Source organism: Apis cerana, linkage group LG3 (genome assembly GCF_029169275.1).
Source record: "Apis cerana isolate GH-2021 linkage group LG3, AcerK_1.0, whole genome shotgun sequence".
Classification (NCBI taxonomy): Eukaryota; Metazoa; Arthropoda; class Insecta; order Hymenoptera; family Apidae; genus Apis; species Apis cerana.
The window spans coordinates 2,968,785-2,984,419 of record NC_083854.1 but is presented as its reverse complement, the minus strand read 5'-3'; the positions used below and the strand labels follow the sequence as shown (position 1 = coordinate 2,984,419).

At 41.7% G+C, this 15,635-nt stretch overlaps 1 protein-coding gene and 1 long non-coding RNA gene across 14 annotated transcripts in view; one reads left to right on the top strand and one right to left on the bottom strand.

Moving 5' to 3' along the window:
- The window catches only part of LOC107997084 (uncharacterized), a 46,170-nt gene extending 35,942 nt beyond the window's left edge, over positions 1 to 10,228 (bottom strand). For all 13 annotated transcript variants that reach the window (XM_062073416.1, XM_062073421.1, XM_062073420.1 and 10 more), the window contains exon 1: positions 9,893 to 10,228. The gene's annotated coding sequence lies outside the window, so the exon portion shown is untranslated. The remainder of the gene's footprint in view (positions 1 to 9,892) is intronic.
- The window catches only part of LOC107997085 (uncharacterized), a 62,550-nt gene that overhangs the window by 13,838 nt on the left and 33,077 nt on the right, over positions 1 to 15,635 (top strand). The gene's annotated exons all lie outside the window — the stretch shown is intronic.

The window sequence follows — 15,635 nt, the reverse complement described above, 5'->3', positions numbered from 1 at the left end:
GCCACAGTTATTGCATACAGTTAGGCGCGCATCGCGTGGAATTAGAATCGGCGATTTTATCTTGTTTCTCTCCGTTTTCTCTCTCTTTCTCGACGCGGTTCTCGCGTTCGCCTCCTCTCTTTCTCTCTCTCCTCCCGCTTCCACGGATTTATCGCGTAGCTAGGATAGAGGTGTATAACGGTCTCGAAGGATTGTAAATCATGAAATATTCCCGGCAGACGGAACACAATCGGCCGCAATGTGTCTAATTGATACAGTTATCTGTTAATTAAAGCCTGGTTCATGGAATCGTACACCTGACACCGGTGATTGCCTCGTTACTTGTGCGCGCACACGTCGGTAAAGAAGAAAATAATAATAATCGGCCGAGTAATATTTCTTATTTCGTGGATTAAGCTCGATTGACGCCTGTCTTATTTATATTTGTATTTTCAATATTCCATGGGATATTCGAATATCGCTCATCATCATTTTTCTTTTTAAATTCTTCTATTCGTTCCGTGTAACTTATTGGAGAAATATATTCGATGTATTGATTTATTCTTTTTTTATCGATGATATTCCCTTTTTGAGAATACTGCTTATACAAAGAAGAAATCATAGAAACTGTTCCACGGAAGAATTCGTTATAGCGCAGTAATTTGAGATATTATTCGATCGAATCGTTACTTTCTTTTTTTTGGAATAAATAAGAAAAGAGGAAACACGTATCGATCGACAATTTTTCTAGCCGAGGCAGTAAATTCGAAAGTTTTTTCGAAAGAGGAGGTATTTCGCGTTTAATTATAGTGTGTCTCCTTAAAGAATCGCAGATTCCGTGTTAAATCACGAGATTTATCGCTTCTCTCTTTACGCGAATTTCGAAGAACAATTTTACGTTAATTATCATAATCTTTCCACAGATATTAACATTTAACACGCGTTATTTCGCAGATATTAATATTTGATCAAAATAAATTAAGGCAAAGGCACGTGTAATCGATGTATTTACGATCCATATATTTTAAAAAGAGTAATTCGTTGCTACGAATCCATCTAAAATATCTATCGAGGCTTATCGTTACATTTTTACTTCAATACGCTCCATACCCCACGAATATTATTAACACCAGATATCGAATCCGAACGTTCATCTTTTACTTTCGATTTATATTTCGTTAAAAAATAATCAAGAAATGGAGGAAAAATTAGAAGAAAAATATTCAACGTTCAAACTTCGCGCCTCCGTCGCCATCCGCCTCGACGATTCCCCTCGATTTCCCGATCGATCGATCATCCGCAGTGGCGTCATAAATTCACCACAATTACCTACGCCCACTTGTAGCTCGAGGTAATTACTTACTTCGAGCCGGCGGGAATTCAGACGCTTAGAAACGTTTTGATACACGATCTATCGGCGGTAGGTCGCGACGGAGGAGGGGATGGAAAAAGGGGTGCATTAGCTGGATCGGAATGTTGGAACGTGGGATTGAAATTCGCGATCCCACGATTATCATCTTGCCCCGTTCAAATGTACCGTTAATGGAGAATTCGATTCAGGCGTAATTCATCTCGTTTATCATCAATGGTTAATCAATAGCGATCGATCGATTTTCTTTTGTTCCTTAGCTTGATTATTTGCAACGTGCGTTGTGAGTTTGAAATTCTTCTCGATTTAGTATTTATTTTATATATATATATATATATGTATTTTTGTCAAATTCAAATCCAGAATATTTATTCAGAATACGATTAAATTTATTTAATAACGTCCATTCGTATCGTGTTCGTAAAATATACAAAACGTACGAAAAATTTTTATAAAATTGTGCGTGAATTTTTTTTATAATGATACAGAAGCACAACAGCGTATTTATAAAAAAAGGAAGCTCGAATAACAATAACGAGATAAAAAATATACACGAAATATCATTATTCACGAAAAATTGATCGAGCGTTTCGTAAACGCGTGTTTCCGTGCTCGCTGTCGATCGAAAACTGCGCGGTCGTTCGCCTCGGTCGTTCGATCGAGGGGCGATATTCAAAATATTATTGTCGAGCGAACGACGAACTCGATCGAATTCGATCGATTAATAGGAAATTTTCTTTTCTTTTTCGTTTTTACGCATCTCGAGATCTAGCTCGAAGGATCGATAGTAGTTGGTTTTTTATTCTTGTTATTTTCCACGATTATTCCTTTTTAAAATATTTTTTCGCGCGCATCTCGGTTACACGAATAAATTAATTTGTAATTCGTTAAATATTCATCATACTCGTCGAGTATTTGAGTATTTTATATATTTGAAATTAAAATAAAAAAAAAAAAACGTAGTTTTTAGAGCAAGTAAATTTAACCGGTTAATTTTAGAGATTTTTTAGAGATTAAAACAAATATAAAACTTGAAACGCTTTTATCCTCCGAGTTATAAGTACTTTACTCTTGCATTGAATAGATTGCGAAGATTCTAAAAATACCTTCATACGTTCATAAAAAAAATAAAAAAAAAAAAAAAAGGAAAAGAAAGAAAGAAACAAGACCAACATTTCCATCGTTTCTAATCAATATCCAATATGTTGAAACAAAACTTTCTTACGCTAAAAAAACTCCACCATTACTTCACTCCATAATAGACACTCGCGTTATTACATTCTCTATTCATTACACCGTTCATTCAAACTCACGGTTACTCACGATTACTACTTCGTCCTACATATTCCTTCACCTCTGCCCTCTCGCCGGAAGGCGACTCGATCCAGTCGGATTCCCGGAAATTGGCGACAGAGCGAGCCACTAGTCGCCGGCAAACGAGATTCGCAGGGAAATGAAAACAACGGTTAACGGGAACATTCCCCGTTGCGCTAGGGAATAAAGGCGAGCGGTGGGCGTCGTTGGCGGCCGTGGCCGTGGCCTCGCCAACACCGATAACTAAGGTCGTGGTAGCGTTTTATGGTGTTCATAAGTGTAACGGTGTTCGAACGCAAGCCCCACGATCCTCGCTCGAGAGAAACGGTTACCGTTGCGCGGTCCACAAACGCTCGAACCGATATTCCTTCGAGTCGCGTGTCCCTCTTTGCTTCTCCACTCCCCCTATTCGTCTCGTCCACACCTCTCCGCATTATGGAACTGTTACGAGGGAGGGGAGGCCATCGAGGCTTACCTAACATACCTCGAGCGTTGCCTTCCTTTCTTACTCGCTACGATTTATATTGCCCATTACGCGCATGCGCTTTCTTCCCGTCAATCCACCGACGATGCTCGAGAGCTCTAGCGGCGCTTAACTTAAACGATGATCGTAGAATCGAAAGTAAGAATGCGATGATTCAGATATTTTAATATTTTAGCACAGCGATGATTCTTCAAGATTCAAACGCGAAGGAAAATATTCTCGTGACGATGAAGCGTATCGCCCTCTCTGCGATAATAATACCGTCACGATTGTTCGTAAATCGACTGGCGAACGTGCTCGATGAAAGAACCGTATTGGCCTATCGAGGCTCGCGATCCCGGAAAAGCCTTGTCGACGAGATCGAGGCAACGAACCACCGTATTCGGTTTATCCGAGGATCGAGCGTCCCATAAATGGCGGAGGTGGACGGGGAGGGGACCGACGCTTTGATATCGCCGTTTGGTGTAACTCTCCGCGTGGCTGAACGGTAACCGGACTTTTTTTGCGACTACTACTCGCGATAACTCTAAAAACCGCTACGTCATGTGGGCGTGGAAATAGGGCAGCTTGGGGAATCGTTCCTGATCTCATCTCCTTACCTTCTCTTCGTTCCAGTCACAATATACGCAAAAACGTTGGGATTTCTTTTCTTCGAGGAAACGTTAATTATTATTGGAGAAATAATTCCTCTTCTCTGACATTAAATTGTGATATTCTCTCCAACTTAATATCCTTTTTCCCTTTCACAAAATTGAAAACGAGTCCGTTTATCGCTGGAACATCTGTAGCTCCATCACGATATTTTAAACAAGAGGAGTTCGTGTTCGAGGCGCGATAGCGATTGGAAAAAAGAGAAATACCTCTACTTTACCGACACTTTGTAACACTTCCTTTCGCGAGATTGGCAAGCATGATCGGTGAACAGGAACCGGCTTTTTCTTTCCGGCGTTCTTTCCGCGAACGACACGGTTTCGTAGCCCGGCCTTCTAACGGGCTGCGGCGAACGGTCTCGAAACGCTCGTTGTTCTCGAATCGGATCGATTCCTTCGCCCGGATATTCCGCTCTCGTGGTTTTTCGACGCGTGAAAGAAAAGAAAAAAAAGGAAAAAATTAGACGAGCGAGCACAATAAATAAATTCGATACCATTCTTTAGAAACCGATTCCATCGATCGAACGAGTCGAGAGATCGAAGCGAATGTAATTCGAATCCATGCGTGTGATTATGATCTGAAATTCATTATAGATTTGTTTTTTTTTTTTTTTTAGAGAAGATTTAATTCACCGTTACAAAAACTGAAACCGATATTAATCGGAATTAATTTTCTCCTCGTAACTGTTTCCTCGAGATTTTTAAGTTTCGTTCACACGTGGTTATTGAATGAAATGTTTGAATTCGAAAGTAATATTTTTGAAGATGTGATCGGAAAAATCTGGAGAAACTGGACGAAAGCGGGGAAACGGCGGCGGACAAAGTGTGTTTTTAGCGCAGTGGGGCGGTCGAAACGTAAGGACGGGCGAGCGAAACCGGATCGAAGACCGGTAGGAACCGTTTTACCCACATATCAGGGCCAAAGTTACGAGCGAGGGTGGTTGAAAAGTATTATAATAAAGCGAAGAATAAAGTTTATTCGTTTTTCGTCCGATTTCTATCCGAATTATAATACATTGTTGTTGCATGCGGTATATTGTACAATAAATATTTATTGCGCGGTAATAAATATTTATCGGCGTGCAATTTTTAAAAAGCCGATAGATTAAATAATAATTACAATGTAATTAAATAAAATTATGCATATTCGAGAAGATTATTTCGAGAGAGTTGGAAATAGTTAGCCAGAACATTTCACAATTCATTAACCTCTTAACTGTTTTAGTAATAGAATATATAAGTACTAGTCGTAAAGAGAAGACAATTATTTGTATTATGGTAAGTATAGTTGTTCATGTGAAATTATCTTTTGTTACTTAGATTAAAATTTTACTGAGAATTAAAAAAAAAAAGCTCATATATACGTGTATACGTATACGCTTGAAGATCGATTTTTCGAAAAAAATCAACCACTACTTCATTACAATTCAATTTCACACCAGTTGCGACTAGTATTCAACGACGAGTCACATCGTCTCTCAATTTTAATATTCATTAACGAGTAGGCGTTTTTAAAAGTGGAATTAATTAAAGAAAAAAAAGAAGGAAATCTGCAATATCGAAAGAATACCATTCCGTTCGCGTGTATCGATCGCGATCCCTCGCCACGGTGGAACGATCGTCGTACCGTTAATCGATCGATTTGCAAACGATGATCGTATCTTCGAATACGACTCAATTTCTCCAAGATCCCTTGCGTATTGTTCCTCATATTATCTCTCTGTATCGGTAATTGTATCACAATGTAATAAAATTTTCGATATTGATTCGACGAGGAAGCACAACGTTTAACGATTTAAATTTAAATATCCATTGATCCATTGATCTTCCATCGTATAATGTTTAATCGTAATCTGTACTGACGAATAATTATAACGCTCTTCGTGCGAAAGAGGCCTAAGGGCACGGCTCGTTACGGAGCCCGGTTAAGAAGAGCACGCCTTCTGGTTCATCGATCCTTACACTCCTCGATTTAACGATTGAAAATCGAGCCAGATGGTATTCAACGATGGGCAAATTGGTCGTCCTCTTGTGTTACTTAAATTACACGGATCTGCAATACTTTTTCTCTTTCTTACCCCCTCTTTTACTCCCGAATTTTCCCAAAGACAGGGTGAATCGAGTTTGGAATTTGCTCCAACTTTTAAGAGTAAAGAAAGATTTTGAACAATTATCCGGGCACTTTCCCAGATACTCCATCGTTTCGTTCTCCTTTATCCTTTTTTGTGTAATGGAAAACGAATGAATTCCGGGCCGCGTTTTTCATAAAAGATTGATTGGAGGAAGGAGAGGAATTTATCTGAATTAAAATTTCCCCCGAGCGATTCTATTTTACGAGGTTTATTTTTAGACCAGAGATAGCGTTTTCCTCGCCCGTAATCGCAAGGAAATGCCGACGATAGCCGAGGAACGAATCATTAAAGGCTGAACTAAGCGAATCGAACAGATGCGCTACTACTATCTACTGCAGCACGGCCAGGAAGTAGCTTTAAAACGTGCTAAGTGTTCGATAATGAACTGTCGGCCCTCCCCCTCTCCCTTTCTTTCTCTCATCGAGTTCGTTCGCCTTTACGAGGCTTCTTCTTCTCCAACGAATAATCCCAATTTTTTTTTCTCCTTGAATCTCCGTTAAGTTTATCCATCGTTCGATATATTTTGAATAAAAAAAGATGAATCAAAGGATCGTAGAAAATATATATATATAAGGAATTTATCCGTATTCCATCCATCGAGGATCTTCTTTCCATTCTTTCCACGTACGACGAGCGAAAATTTTTTATCGTCTCGCTCCGTCGATAAAGACGGACCCCGGCGTGTTTCAGAGAACTAATCGTTCGTCGAGTAAATTGGTTTCTCCTTCGCTTCCTTTTCACTTTCCCGCCGACGCTTACCTCCTTCCTTTCGACCGTGCACACACGCCGTACGCGCAAATTACGAGTTAGAAATTGAGCGTTACTGATTAAGGGCGGAAGAGATAGTAGATAGAACGGAGGATATCGTTCGAGGATATTGTTAGCCGTAATGAGAGCACTCTGAATGCATTCTCTTTATGCATCCTCCCTTGAATTTTTCCAAGAAGAATTATTTTAGAAAATACACTCGAAACAACGCGTGTCTACTTAATCCTTCCACCCGTTCTATCCATTAAAAGGACACATCCGTCAATTGCTTAATCTCCCTTCTCGAGGAAGGAATAACCAGATCTTTCACCACCCAGAATGCTACCCCATTCTAAAAGTCGCCCAGCTCCGGTTCAGGGAGGGTCGATCGAGCGGAAAGTATTTTCGCGGGGGATAAAATTACGAGGGGAGGAGGGGCGATGCGCGGCGAGGTGGTCAGGGCCGCAGGCATGGTCGTGGCGAGGGGTCAACGGCCAGGCGGCGCCTGGAAGATCGGCCGGCGCATCGGCGGGATAGTGGGGCAGGTCATAGCGAGTCGGGGGAGAGGGAAGAGCGGAGGAAGGAAAGAAAAGGGAAGCGAGGAGGGGAGAGTATGGGAAAAAAGGGCGCGCTTGTGTCGCCCCGGGAACCAGACGCCCCTATCTCGCGGGCGTGGCCGCGTCGCCTTTTTTCGTTTCAGCCGGTGTTATTATCCTCGAGAGGAGATCGAAAGAATCGTTGGTGTTGGGTAATCGGGGGGCGGTCGTCGGGGGCAATTAAGCGGCGTGACTCGTTGCTGTTGCGCTCAACAGAAGATTCGGAGGATTGAACTCCATCCCCTCTGAGTCGAGTCAGGTTCGTTCAACTTTTGCTCCGGGGTGACGCGCGATTCGTGGCTGCGATAAAGCGTGAAACGAGTCTGTCCCGAGAAAAGTGTAGAGAAACGATGACGATCACGGACGGTGATGATCGAGACGTTGATGATGATGATGATGATGGTGGTTGCCGGTGATGAAGGAGTTCGTCACGCCAGGCCAACCTTCGCCTCTCGCAGGAAGCGTTAACGCGTTTAAAGAGTTTCAGATGCTGCGAATTCGGCCCCGTCATTTAAATACGCGCGTTTTTTTTTTTTTGGTAAACGACAAAAATGACGATTAAACGAAGGGGAGAGAATACGCTCGTGAATACTCCTCGAACGATAAAAGAAGAAGATTCATAAAGAATTATAGCCATTATATATCGTTCTTCTGTTTCATTGTTTTCAGTTAATAATCATGGATTCTTTCGCGCGGCAGACGTGTGCGTGACACACGCGTAATTAAGCTCGCCGAGTTACGCAATTAAGTGCGCATACGTGTATATACGTATCTATACTCGCCCCCTATCATTTAATGGTTGTTGAACCTTTTTTCGTGCGAGCTCCAAGCGATACGAGCTTCTTTGCAACGTTTCCGCTCACCGATTACACTTTCGATCGGATCCGCCCACGTTTCCCAAGGATTATTCTCGCCTTTCGAGAAGAAGAAGAAGAAGAAGAAGAAGAGGAAGAAGGAGAAGAGGAGGAGGAGAGTTGGTGGACTGAAACTGCCCGTTTTCCATCCTCGTCTGAGTCATCGGGCAATAAAAGAAGTCGGGGTCGTATTGTTGTTCCAACTGTTTTTACTCTCTCGTGATAATCGACGATACTGTTCAGCCGCAACCACTTCCTCCGGCCGATGATTCGTAATCTTTGGCACGCGGAATAACGACGCACCGCTCGCGCCGTGCCTCCTCGCTGGATACACACGTATATCGCACCGCCTCTTCTGGCATTGAACTCACCGCGCTTCGAGCGCGGCGTTGGGAAAGGCGCACCTGCTCGCCAAAGATTCCATTCCTTTTTTTCCAGGACGATCCCGTCCGTTCTTTCGTTCTTTCATTCTTCTTACACAAAATCATTGTTACGAGGCTTCGTTTTTTCGATCGCAAGTATACGCGTCTTTGTATCATTTCATTTTATTTTCTGTAGAGAATAGACGCGTGAAATTGCGAGGTGGTAAAAATTTGGTGTCGTTCGCGCGAGAAGGAGATTATGTATCGTCCAAGTGGAAGTATATAGGACGTTATTCGGCGGGTCGACGGACTTTCGAACACGGTGCCAGCATGAATATTCGGCCGGCGTCGCGGGCCGACACGAAATCGAGCAGCTGTCGGGAATGCAAACGATTCGACAGTCCCCTCGAATATTCATTCGAAGCTAGCGCGTCGATTGTCGTTAATTTACACGATCTCTCTGCTTGGAAGAATAACAAAATAATTCCCCTATATATGCTTTTCTCCGTTTAACGCGACAGCAAGGAAACGGTCAAATAAAGGCTCTCTCGTTCGAGAAGCGAGCGGAAAACATTGGAGATCCGGCGATTTGGAAGGTGTAGCAGCAGAGGTGAAGCGAGAATGGCCGTTGGAACGCGTTTTACGCGCGGCTTCGTTCGATATTACGGGTCTCGGCCGTTGCCCAACACACGGCCCTGACTTTGAACCGCGTTTCCTCGACTCTCACCGTGGGAATGGCGGCCACGAGGGGCGTCGCGCCAACTTTTATTCCCTTCTTCGACTCGATCGATCATCGCCTCTCTCACCCCTTTGCTCTCTCCTTTACCGTTCTCCACTCGATACTCTGCACACTGGATACTTATTTCTTCCGTTATTCCACGTTTACAAACCGTTGCTTTCGAAATTGTTTTATTACGATGCTTAATCACATCGAGCACCCATAAGGATATAACATATATATATTTTATATTTTTCTCAACGTTACTTTTGCGAGAGGAAATTTTACCTAATTAATTCTCAATTAATCAATTAGTTCGATCTAGGAATATCAAGCGATTATTACGTACAATGAATTGATGAAAGAAATATTGTTCTTTACAATGATATATATATATAAAATCGATAATAATTTGTTGATTTGTGATCGCATAAATAGGAGCAACGGCGAGGAAGATTCTTCTACGTTATCGCGGTTTTATCACTTTTCAACTCTCTCCGCGGGAACCCTTTGCATCCGTTAAGATAGATTTAATTTCGTTAAAGAATTAAAATAACTTATACTGCTAATAACTAATGCGCATGCATCAACGTGTATGCAAAGGGTGAATCGATCCTCGTCACCGCACTCGTGTTCTCATCTTCTCCCGCACCAACAAGAGATGTAACACTTTTGGTACCCACGTACCTTGAACAGAAATCCACTCCTCCTGTCGTCGTTTCTCTCCTCGGTTCACCAGCTCTCTCTCTCTCTAATCACTCTCTTCTTATCACTGGCTCGAAACTCCGCGAACCGAATCGAGGGGCGATCTTCTGGAACGAAGGAAGATCGGAGGATGGGAAACGAGAGGGGAAAAAGGGGAAATATTCGTTCACCGATCACACGCGACTCGGATGGAGCACTGCTCTCTTCCTCTCTTTCTCTTTCTCTCTCTGTGAGATTGGAAACGATGGTGGAAAAAAGCCAAAAAAAACGTTCCTGGTGGCTGGACTGTCGGCACGGCTCTGTCTTCGAGGCGGCGCATCGGGCTCACTTTATAAACGGAGCTGGCCGGGTGGTGGACGCGTTTGCTTGCCGTTTAAACGTGGCCCGCGATTGGCCGCGCTACTATAAACGAGGCGCGTGATTGGCGCGGGATCTAGCGGTACCGTGGCTCCATCCGAGGGGATCTCTTCGTTCGCGGCGAACGATGTTTCCGCGCCTCTCTCTCTCTCTCTGTGCTTCTCTTCGTTGTCTTTTACCTTTCGACTCTCCTTCTCTCTTCCCCCCGAGATCCAGTATAGGCGTAATTAGGGAACAGTGACATTTTACCGTTTTCCTCCACCTTTCCGACTATTTCCACGATTATTCTGGTGATTGGATGATCGATGAAAATGATTTTCCGAACTGACCACCGGCAAGGAGAAATGGCCGCCTTGCCTCATACTTTCCTCTTTTAACTTTAATAGAATTTCTAATCTTTCTTCTTTTTTGAAAACGAACTTTTTCTTCAGTATCTTGTAAAACTTGTCAACGTTCCCCGAAAATTCTTTCTTGTTTTCTTTCTTCCCGTTCATAAGCTATTCATAAGCAAGAAATGAAGGAAGAGGAGAAAGAAAAAAGAAAGATTTCATTTGTTATTTTTCATTTTTCACCAGATAAAAGGCTCCTTCAATTCGAATACTTGGACCCTTCCATTTTGAATTTTGAATAAGAAGATTTCATCTCCGCCTCTTTCTAATCTTCCATCCTCGGAGAGATTTCAACGAGGCAATAAACCCTCGAGTTACTTTCGTTCCAAATACGGCGCGATGCAGATATCCTCGCAACGTATCGACAAACGCGATCGGAGGCGGAAAATGAAACGGATTCCCGGCATTCCACGGAAGCTGGATAACCATTGGATACAGTTGTTTCAGTAATGCCGGCTCCCTGCTAACGAGGCCGTTAAGTGGAGCTGCTGAGGGTAGCGTAACGACGCGCTCGGGCGCGTGTGCACGCAACTCCGCGTAATTTCCATTCGGATAGATCGTCCACTAAATAAACATAACTGTCGCTGAATAACCGGTGGCTAGCTTCGAGACCATTTTCCATTCCGGAAACGCGATCGATCCCTTTCGTGAATTCCTCTCGAAGCTAACTTATTCGTCCGATCTCTTATTTCGATCGAGAATTACGCCCAGTCTCGAAGAAATGGTCTACAGTTAGGCGACAGACACGTGGGTTTGTGCCAAGTTAGATCACCGAGCATAAAACGCTACAGTTAGCCACTTAGGCTAACCAGTGGCGCTGATTTCGGCTGATTGTTTTCCACGGTTCTCTTCATGCTCGGTGGCCACACTTGCTCGCCTGGACAAACCTGTTTCCGCCAACGCGGAATCCTCGTTTTCGTTTCTCCTTGATCGTTCAACAATTGTGGAATATTCTTCCAATAATGTTCCTTTTGCTTTCCTTACGTCAGATTCGTTGATAAATACGTAAACCGATAATTATCATCGAGCGAAAAGATTTTTATTATAGATTTTTATGAGTCTTTTCATTCCTGAAAGATCTTCTTCTTCTTCTTCTTCTTATTCGAGATAACGTTCCCTGGACACGTGTTTAATTAACGATACCAACTGTCCCAGAGGAGGTCTTGGCGACTATTATATCGAATGGTGTCGCGTTAATAAAGAACGATTAAGGAAGAATCCGAGTTTCTTGTTTGAATTTCGAAATTTTTTATCTTTCGAAATAAGGAAAGTCGAGGAAACATTATTTTGTATAATAGATTTTATTAAAAACGCGAAATAAATACCAGTCCAGCCGTGTTTGCTCTCAGAGTACGACGAAAATAGCTCGACTAACTCTCCAGATCTCGTAGCTCGTTAGCAATCGAACGTGTTAACCTAACAAATTAAAACTATCTCTCGAAAAGGATACAGCGATTACACGTAAAGATTCTTGTCTCTGGCGATATATATATATATATATATACGTGATTGGAATCAAGAAATTTTGTAAAATTAATAATTAAAATTTTCCAATCCACTTTTTCCACTTCGTAATTACCCTAATGCTTCTTATGCGTCAACGACCCAGCTGGAACCGTTCGAGGTCACAGTTTGTCCAGACTCTGTTTCGATCGAATTCGTGCATTCCTGATAAATTTCCACGAAACGCAGGAGGAGCAACGATAACTGGATATATAAATCTCTAGCGTTGGTTGCATGATCGTGCGGTTAAGAGTAGGTTTCTCCTCGTAACGCGACGAAGAGATGAGTATCGCGTTTCGAAGTTATGCTTTGGGGATGGAATCGAGATCGGGAATCTTGGGATGAATGGATGGATGGATCGTTTATTTTTTCAGGAGATTTTCACATTTCATTTTGACGTTTACCGTAACGGACGGTGTTTACGGCGTAAACGATGAAATTCTTGGAATATCTGTTTCTACAGATATCTCTAGAACTAGCCTAATTAAATCCTCTCCTCTGGATATTCCAAGTCACGATGAGAATTTTGAGATTTATTATTTCACCCTTTCATTTACTCGAGAAACAAAAATTATCTATCAATCGTATAAATACGAATTTTCCAGTTTAGGGACGTGTCTCCTCAAAGATATTCTGTACAATTGAAAAATCGTGATTCGCTTCAAAGAGCTGCCATGATTTCCCTCCAGGCTCAAACAATTCGAAAGGGTTAATTTGTGAACGCAACGCGTCCAGGACGGATCAGATTCCAATTAAAATCGTGGCAAGTCCAATGGCGAAAGGGTCAAAGTGTCCATCCGAAGTGGTCTTCAAAATCTTATCGGATGAGATCGCATCGTTTATCCAGCCATTCATCTGTCACGCTCGCTTCCCCGTATCTTTAATTTCGAACATCCGTTCCATTCCTGTTCCACTCGGAGCGGAGGGATCCATCGCATCGATCCATCTCCCTTCCACGATCTCTCTCCGGCCTGTAATAAAGTATCTATTTATCCGTCTATCCGTTCGCATCCTTCGTTGCGCGAGATTGCTGCTGGGTCGTGGCAAGTTATCGGCGTATCGACGACGATCGGATCGGTCCAATGGCTGCGAAAAAGACGAGAGGAGTATTATTATTATTTTTTATATATCGCAATTTTACGGTATTTTTAAACGTGCACGTTCAAAATTATTCAGGGAGAGATCTCGTCCACGTCAATGTCAAATGGATTTCTCAGCGAAATTGCGTTTCGAATAGACTTGTCGTTACTCGAAGCGACGATTTTATTCGAAAACTTCGGTTAATTAATTTTTCAGCCTGTCCCCTACCACATTGGTATTATCTACTAATCTACGAGCGGTTTACGAGCACTCGTTCGTGAAAAAGCCATCGTAAACATGTACGGGAATAACACTCTTGTCCACTCAGAGGGGTCATCGAGAGTTAACCTCTTAATTATCCTATAATTTCATCAGCCTTTCCTTTCGTTCTCGTCTTTAACTTTCCTTTCGTTTCTCTTTTGAGAGGCTCTCGTTCACCTTTTCCCAACCGTTTACCGGCCGTCTTTTGCAATGGACGCCGGCAAGAGGATTTCGCAGAGGTTTAACGTCCGGGACGAATCGGCAAAGAGATAGCGGATGGGATCGGCGCTAAAACTCGAAGGGAAAGAAGAGGATGATCCTTCTTCTTCTTCGATTCACGCCGCTGCTACGTAGTTGGGGCTCGTTGAACCTCCTCTCCTCCCCATTCCTTAAAAAAGCGTAACGCGGGTATATTACGTGTCCTTGAGACAGGGATTGCGGTTACCAGCGGGATCAAACGAGTGAGATCGGTTAATGCTGTTGCTCCATCTCCGCACGCGGTGGTTTCCCTCTTTTTTGAAAGGGTTATATAAATATACATCTTTTTTAGAGGTAATGAAAGAAATCGACAGTTTTATTTCAACCTTGTTCCAGTTATTCAGAAGATACTTCAAAATGGTACTCGATTAATTTGATCTTTGTTGGAAAAAATAAAAGACGTGTCAGAAATACGTCAACTTGGATACTTTAAAATACTCGATCAATTAATTTGGAAATAATAAAAGACACGTCAACTTAGATACTTCAAAATGGTACTCGATTAATTTCATCTTTGTTGGAAAAAATAAAAGACATGTCAGAAATACGTGAACTTGGATACTTTAAAATACTCGATCAATTAATTTGGAAATAATAAAAGACACGTCAACTTAGATACTTTAAAATGGTACTCGATTAATTAATTTGGTACCCATTGGAAATAACAAAAGAAATCGACATGCCAGAAACGCGTCAACTTAGATACTTTAAAATGGTACTCGATTAATTAATTTGGTCCCCGTTGGAAATAACAAAAGAAATCGACATGCCAGAAACGCGTCAACTTAGATACTTTAAAATGGTACTCGATTAATTAATTTGGAAATAATAAAAGACAAATACACGTAAACTTAGATATTTTAAAATGATATTCGATTAATTAATTTAGAAATAATAAAAGACATGTCAGAAACACATGAACTTAGATATTTTAAAATGGTACTCGATCAATTAATTTGGAAATAATAAAAGACAGATACACGTGAACTTAGATACTTCAAAATGGTACTTGATTAATTAATTTGGCCCCCGTTGGAAATAATAAAAGAAATCGACATGCCAGAAACGCGTGAATTTAGATATTTTAAAATGGTACTCGATTAATTAATTTAGAAATAATAAAAGACAGAAACACGTGAATATAGATATTTTAAAATGGTACTCGATCAATTAATTTGGGAATAATAAAAGACACGTCAACTTAGATACTTCAAAATGGTACTCGATTAATTAATTTAATCTCCGTTGGAAATAATAAAAGCCATGTCAGAAACACGTGAACTTAGATCCTTTAAAGTGATACTCGATTAATTAATTTGATCGTCTAATAGCAGACTAGTGTCGATAAACATGCATGCGTTAAAATCCGTTCGGATCTTCGTGGAAACAGGTTCGTGAGAAGATTTGGAGAGTCTTGCACATGGATATATTTCGCACCGTAAGGGCTAAGCGCGTTGCTCGTTCCCATAATTAATCGGATCGATATAATGGGATCCGTTCGTAGTAGTTTCTCAGAGATGAATGGTATGGAGCGAGCAACCGGATCGTCCATTGTCGGGAACACCGTGGATAATCGGCAATTAAAGAAGGAAACTTTTCTCGTCGTGGAGATTCGTTCTCGCGATGCGTTCTCCCCAATCCATTACTGTTTATATTATATTTGAATATCCTTCCTTGTGCTGTGATCTATCACATTTTCTTCATAATCAAGTATTCAGCGTTTTTATTACGAGTCTCTTTTCGAATAAACGCGATCGAGAATTTTACTCGAAATTCTCTCAGAGACCACTCCAACTAAAATACAGTGTTACGTAATCAATATACTTCAGATTTCTCTTTCCAATCGAGTCGATTTTTGGACTACTCCAACTCGAGTT